The 7,773-nt window shown below is 37.8% G+C and overlaps 1 long non-coding RNA gene across 1 annotated transcript; it reads right to left on the reverse strand.

The window, feature by feature from the left end:
• Positions 1-862: 862 nt before the first annotated feature.
• LOC143263763 (uncharacterized) lies at positions 863-1,827 on the reverse strand. Its single transcript, XR_013037106.1, has 2 exons — positions 1,742-1,827; positions 863-1,213 (listed from the first exon to the last, which is right to left on the reverse strand). It is a non-coding gene; the product is annotated as an uncharacterized LOC143263763 (long non-coding RNA).
• Positions 1,828-7,773: the final 5,946 nt, after the last annotated feature.

The following is a 7,773-nucleotide window of genomic DNA, read 5'->3' on the forward strand; positions in this document are numbered from 1 at the left end:
TGCGCAATGAACAATTTAGCTTCAAATTCATGCGAAATGAACAATTTAGCATCAAATTCATGCGAATTACTCGATTTAGCTTTAAATCCACCCGAAACAAACGATTTAACGTCAATATCACGTGAAACACACGATTTCGCTTCAAATTCGTGCGAAATAGCGATTTTAAACAAACGTTTTAGCTTCAAGTTCATGCGAAATGAACAATTTAGCTTCAAATTCATGCGAAATACACGAATTAGCTTTATATCCACGCGAAACGAACGATTTAACGTCAATATCACGCGAAATACACGATTTCAACTCAAATTCGTGCGAAAAAGCGATTTCCAACAAACGATTTAGCTTCAAATTCATGCGAAATGAACAATTTAGCTTCAAATTCATGCGAAATACACGAATTAGCTTTATATCCACGCGAAACGAACGATTTAACGTCAATATCACGTGAAACACACGATTTCGATTCAAATTCGTGCGAAATAGCGATTTTAAACAAACGATTTAGCTTCAAATTCTTGCGAAATGAACAATTTAGCTTCAAATTCATGCGAATTACTCGATTTAGCTTTAAATCCACCCGAAACAAACGACTTACCGTCAATATCATGCGAAATACACGATTTCAACTCAAATTCGTGCGAAAAAGCGATTTCCAACAAACGATTTAGCTTCAAATTCCTGCGAAATGAACAATTTAGCTTCAAATTCATGCGAAATACACGAATTAGCTTTATATTGTTACGATCGTTGATATTAAATGAGAGATTAAATGGATTGTTCGCAGTTTCGAACCTGCCTGCATACACCGGTTGCAGTTCGGGAAATTGAAGGGAAATAAATGAAATGGTTTTACCACTCATTCAAGATACTAGTGTATGGTTTATTAAAATTAAATGTTTAACAAGTTTATGTTGAAATATTGCGGGTCCCAATCGGGGTCGCGAAAATCCTCCTCTTGGAAGAGGCGCTCTAAATCGTCGTCTTGATACCGGTCTTTCTCTGTTACCGGGTCATAGACCTCCACGGACGGAGGTGAATCAGGGAACGGATCTGGCTTCAATGCTTCCTCGGCCAGCTCCCTCCCTATATCTCGGAGCCTCTGTTCAAATTTCACGGTAAACTCCCGTTGGAGTGCGCGGATTTTTCGGATTGCTCTCGTTTTGCGCCCCCCTCGACGTTTATTATTTGATCGCTTCTTCGAACCATTCATCTAAAGATTAATTTTTTAGATTCATTAAATATATATATATATATATATATATATATATATATATATATATATATATATATGTATTTTTGGATTCCTATTATTATTATCCTCTCAGTATTATTAAGCTTAAGCGTCACTTGGACGCAGCTAGGTCGGCGCGTGTAAGCGTCACTTGGACGCAGCTAGGTCGGCGCGTGTAAGCGTCACTTGGACGCAGCTAGGTCGGCACGTGTAAGCGTCACTTGGACGCAGAGAGGTCGGAAAGTATAAGCGTCGTTTGGACGCAGAATAAGTGCCTCGCATAAGCGTCTGTTAGACGCTGAGTAAATGCCAGCCCAGAGAGGTAAATAATGATAAGAATCACGCTTGATTGATATTTAGCAAAGTAGTAAAATTGAAAGTTCGAATACAGCTTTAACAAATTTTGACTAGTGAACTAATTAAAAAATAATAATAATAATAATAATACAAACTCGTCGTTAGAACAATAAACCATGCACTGAGTTTTTACAATATTTGTATAAGTACCTTAGCGAAATATTTGAATTACGTTGTCGTAGTTAGTCGTATTACTATTCGAATTATTACGTTTGATACTCTTCGGCCACTGTGTTTTTTTAGACTGGCTTCTGTGGACCTCGCCTGTGTTTTTATAGGGCGCAGCCAGTGGTCGGACAGATGGGGGTTCCCGTGTGAGTTTGTCTTCGCGGGCTGTCCCGCTGCATTCCATTCCCATCTGCATTTTGCAGGTGTGCCGACTGTTATCGCAGTCACGTACGCCTCGGCGAGACCGAGTCTACGTGCCTCTTCTCGCTGCCTGCATCCGCTGGCGCGCCGGTCCTTATCGCAGTCACGTACGCCTCGGCGAGACCGAGTCTACGTGCTTCTTCTTGCTGGCTGCATCCGCTGGCGCGCCGGTCCTTATCGCAGTCACGTACGCCTCGGCGAGACCGAGCCTACGTGCCTCTTCTCGCTGCGTGCCTTTCCTATCTGCACCCGCTGGCGAGCCGGTCCTTATCGCAGTCACGTACTCTGCATGGGACCGAGTCTTCGCGGCCTGTCTCGCCGCATACCTTTCCTATCTGCATCCGCTGGCGCGCCGGCCCTTATCGCAGTCACGTACTTTGCATGGGACCGAGTCTTCGCGGCCTGTCTCGACGCATACCTTTCCTATCTGCATCCGCTGGCGCGCTGGTCCTTATCGCAGTCACGTACGGTCCGTGTGCCAACTTCTGCTTCGCGTTTCCCATCAGAGTATTGACATCGCCACAACGACTGGGTGGGGACACTCGCTGGCGGGGATGGCTACGTTCGCTGGGCCATCGCGTCAGTTGAGTCTTAGGTTCTAGACAGTGCGGTACAATAGTATTGACTAAGACCAGTCGCGAGTGCAATCACAGTTCGTTCATTACTTTTTTGGTATTAGTATTTGATTTTCCGTGTCTACGAGTGTTTTTTCAATTGAGCTTCTATTCGGCGAGCTGTGATTCTCGTTCGTGGTGAGTCTACAGTTCTATTTTTTAAAGTGATATGGTATATTCGGGAAATGTCACGTTTTTGACACTTTTAGTTTAAATTCTTTTAGTTTTAGTGTACATTTTCGGAATTTTAAATTGAAGGGCCGAGCGCTCAAATGGTGTCAAATTGCGATGTAATTTGACACCATTTCTCAAAATTTTTCGAGCGCCCGGCGCTCGACCCGGCAAGGCGTGTGTCTACCGAATTCGGGTGTTTATTAGTCGCGGGACGTGACAATATCCACGCGAAACGAACGATTTAACGTCAATATCACGTGAAACACACGATTTCGCTTCAAATTCGTGTGAAATAGTGATTTTAAACAAACGATTTAGCTTCAAATTCATGCGAAATGAACAATTTATCTTCAAATTCATGCGAAAAACACGAATCAGCTTTATATCCACGCGAAACGAACGATTTAACGTCAATATCACGTGAAACACACGATTTCGCTTCAAATTCGTGTGAAATAGTGATTTTAAACAAACGATTTAGCTTCAAATTCATGCGAAATGAACAATTTATCTTCAAATTCATGCGAAAAACACGAATCAGCTTTATATCCACGCGAAACGAACGATTTAACGTCAATATCACGCGAAACACACGATTTCGCTTCAAATTCGTGCGAAATAGCGATTTTAAACAAACGATTTCGATTCAAATTCGTGCGCAATAGCGATTTTAAACAAACGATTTAGCTTCAAATTCATGCGAAATGAACAATTTAGCTTCAAATTCATGCGAAATACACGAATTAGCTTTATATCCACGCGAAACGAACGATTTAACGTCAATATCACGTGAAACACACGATTTCGCTTCAAATTCGTGTGAAATAGTGATTTTAGACAAACGATTTAGCTTCAAATTAATGCGAAATGAACAATTTAGCTTCAAATTCATGCGAAATGAAAAATTTAGCTACCAAATTTATGCGAATTGCACGAATTAGCTTCAAATTCTCGCGAGACAAACGATTTAATGTCAATATCACGTGAAACACACGATTTCGATTCAAATTCGTGCGAAATAGCGATTTTAAACAAACGATTTAGCTTCAAATTCATGCGAAATGAACAATTTAGCTTCAAATTCATGCGAAATACACGAATTACCGTTATATCCACGCGAAACGAACGATTTAACGTCAATATCACGCGAAACACACGATTTCGATTCAAAATCGTGCGAAATAGCGATTTTAAACAAACGAATTAGCTTCAAATTCATGGGACATGAACAATTTAGCTTCAAATTCATGCGAATTACTCGATTTAGCTTTAAATCCACCCGAAACAAACGACTTACCGTCAATATCATGCGAAATACACGATTTATCTTCAAATTCGTGCGAAATAGCGATTTTAAACAAACGAATTAGCTTCCAATTCATGCGAAATGAACAATTTAGCTTCAAATTCATGCGAAATACACGAATTAGCTTTATATCCACGCGAAACGAACGATTTAACGTCAATATCACGAGAAACACACGATTTCGCTTCAAATTCGTGCGAAATAGCGATTTTAAACAAACGATTTAGCTTCAAATTCATGCGAAATGAACAATTTAGCTTCAAATTCATGCGATTTACTCGATTTAGCTTTAAATCCACCCGAAACAAACGACTTACCGTCAATATCATGCGAAATACACGATATCAACTCAAATTCGTGCGAAAAAGCGATTTCCAACAAACGATTTAGCTTCAAATTCATGAGAAATGAACAATTTAGCTTCAAATTCATGCGAAAGACACGAATTAGCTCTATATCCACGCGAAACGAACGATTTAACGTAAATATCAAGTGAAACACACGATTTCGCTTCAAATTCGTTTGAAATAGTGATTTTAAACATTCGATTTAGCTTCAAATTCATGCGAAATGAACAATTTATCTTCAAATTCATGCGAAAAACACGAATTAGCTTTATATCCACGCGAAACGAACGATTTAACGTCAATATCACGCGAAACACACGATTTCGATTCAAATTCGTGCGCAATAGCGATTTTAAACAAACGTTTCAGCTTCAAATTCATGCGAAATTAACAATTTAGCTTCATATTCATGCGAAATGAACAATTTAGCTTCAAATTCATGCGAAATGAACAATTTATCTTCAAATTCATGCGAAAAACACGAATTAGCTTTATATCCACGCGAAACGAACGATTTAATGTCAATATCACGCGAAACACACGATTTCGCTTCAAATTCGTGCGAAATGAACAATTTCGCTTCAAATTCATGCGAAATACACGAATTAGCTTCTAATTCACGCGAAACAAACGTTATAGCGTCAATATCATACGAAATACAAGATTTCGCTTCAAATTCGTGTGAAATAGTGGTTTTAAACAAACGAATTAGCTTCAAATTCATGCGAAATGAACAATTTAGCTTCAAATTCATGCGAAATACACGAATTAGCTTTATATCCACGCGAAACGAACGATTTAACGTCAATATCACGTGAAACACACGATTTCGCTTCAAATTCGTGTGAAATAGTGATTTTACACAAACGATTTAGCTTCAAATTCATGCGAAATGAACAGTTTAGCTTCAAATTTATGCGAAAAACACGAATTAGCATTATATCCACGCGAAACGAACGATTTAACGTCAATATCACGTGAAACACACGATTTCGCTTCAAATTCGTACGAAATAGCGATTTTAAACAAACGATTTAGCTTCAAATTAATGCGAAATGAACAATTTAGCTTCAAATTCATTCGAAATGAAAAATTTAGCTACCAAATTTATGCGAATTGCACGAATTAGCTTCAAATTCTCGCGAGACAAACGATTTAATGTCAATATCACGTGAAACACACGATTTCGATTCAAATTCGTGCGAAATAGCGATTTTAAACAAACGATTTAGCTTCAAATTCATGCGAAATGAACAATTTAGCTTCAAATTCATGCGAAATACACGAATTACCGTTATATCCACGCGAACGAACGATTTAACGTCAATATCACGCGAAACACACGATTTCGATTCAAAATCGTGCGAAATAGCGATTTTAAACAAACGAATTAGCTTCAAATTCATGGGACATGAACAATTTAGCTTCAAATTCATGCGAATTACTCGATTTAGCTTTAAATCCACCCGAAACAAACGACTTACCGTCAATATCATGCGAAATACACGATTTATCTTCAAATTCGTGCGAAATAGCGATTTTAAACAAACGATTTAGCTCCAAATTCATGCGAAATGAACAATTTAGCTTCAAATTCATGCGAAATACACGAATTAGCTTTATATCCACGCGAAACGAACGATTTAACGTCAATATCACGAGAAACACACGATTTCGCTTCAAATTCGTGCGAAATAGCGATTTTAAACAAACGATTTAGCTTCAAATTCATGCGAAATGAACAATTTAGCTTCAAATTCATGCGATTTACTCGATTTTGCTTTAAATCCACCCGAAACAAACGACTTACCGTCAATATCATGCGAAATACACGATTTCAACTCAAATTCGTGCGATAAAGCGATTTCCAACAAACGATTTAGCTTCAAATTCATGAGAAATGAACAATTTAGCTTCAAATTCATGCGAAAGACACGAATTAGCTCTATATCCACGCGAAACGAACGATTTAACGTAAATATCAAGTGAAACACACGATTTCGCTTCAAATTCGTGTGAAATAGTGATTTTAAACATTCGATTTAGCTTCAAATTCATGCGAAATGAACAATTTATCTTCAAATTCATGCGAAAAACACGAATTAGCTTTATATCCACGCGAAACGAACGATTTAACGTCAATATCACGCGAAACACACGATTTCGATTCAAATTCGTGCGCAATAGCGATTTTAAACAAACGTTTCAGCTTCAAATTCATGCGAAATTAACAATTTAGCTTTATATTCATGCGAAATGAACAATTTAGCTTCAAATTCATGCGAAATGAACAATTTATCTTCAAATTCATGCGAAAAACACGAATTAGCTTTATATCCACGCGAAACGAACGATTTAATGTCAATATCACGCGAAACACACGATTTCGCTTCAAATTCGTGCGAAATGAACAATTTCGCTTCAAATTCATGCGAAATACACGAATTAGCTTCTAATTCACGCGAAACAAACGTTATAGCGTCAATATCATACGAAATACAAGATTTCGATTCAAATTCGTGCGCAATAGCGATTTTAAACAAACGATTTAGCTTCAAATTCATGCGAAATGAACAATATAGCTTCAAATTCATGCGAATTACTCGATTTAGCTTTAAATCCACCCGAAACAAACGACGTACCGTCAATATCATGCGAAATACACGATTTCGACTTAAATTCGTGCGAAATAGCGATTTTAAACAAACGATTTAGCTTCAAATTCATGCGAAATAAACAATTTAGCTTCAAATTCATGCGAAATACACGAATTAGCTTTATATCCACGCGAAACGAACGATTTAACGTCAATATCACGTGAAACACACGATTTCGCTTCAAATTCGTGTGAAATAGTGATTTTAGACAAACGATTTAGCTTCCAATTCATGCGAAATGAACAATTTAGCTTCAAATTTATGCGAAAAACACGAATTAGCTTTATATCCACGCGAAACAAACGATTTAACGTCAATATCACGTGAAACACACGATTTCGCTTCAAATTCGTGTGAAATAGTGGTTTTAAACAAACGAATTAGCTTCAAATTCATGCGAAATGAACAATTTAGCTTCAAATTCATGCGAAATACACGAATTAGCTTTATATCCACGCGAAACGAACGATTTAACGTCAATATCACGTGAAACACACGATTTCGCTTCAAATTCGTGTGAAATAGTGGTTTTAAACAAACGAATTAGCTTCAAATTCATGCGAAATGAACAATTTAGCTTCAAATTCATGCGAAATACACGAATTAGCTTTATATCCACGCGAAACGAACGATTTAACGTCAATATCACGTGAAACACACGATTTCGCTTCAAATTCGTGTGAAATAGTGATTTTAGACAAACGATTTAGCTTCA

The sequence above is a fragment of the Megalopta genalis genome, unplaced genomic scaffold, assembly GCF_051020955.1.
Source record: "Megalopta genalis isolate 19385.01 unplaced genomic scaffold, iyMegGena1_principal scaffold1454, whole genome shotgun sequence".
Taxonomy (NCBI): Eukaryota; Metazoa; Arthropoda; class Insecta; order Hymenoptera; family Halictidae; genus Megalopta; species Megalopta genalis.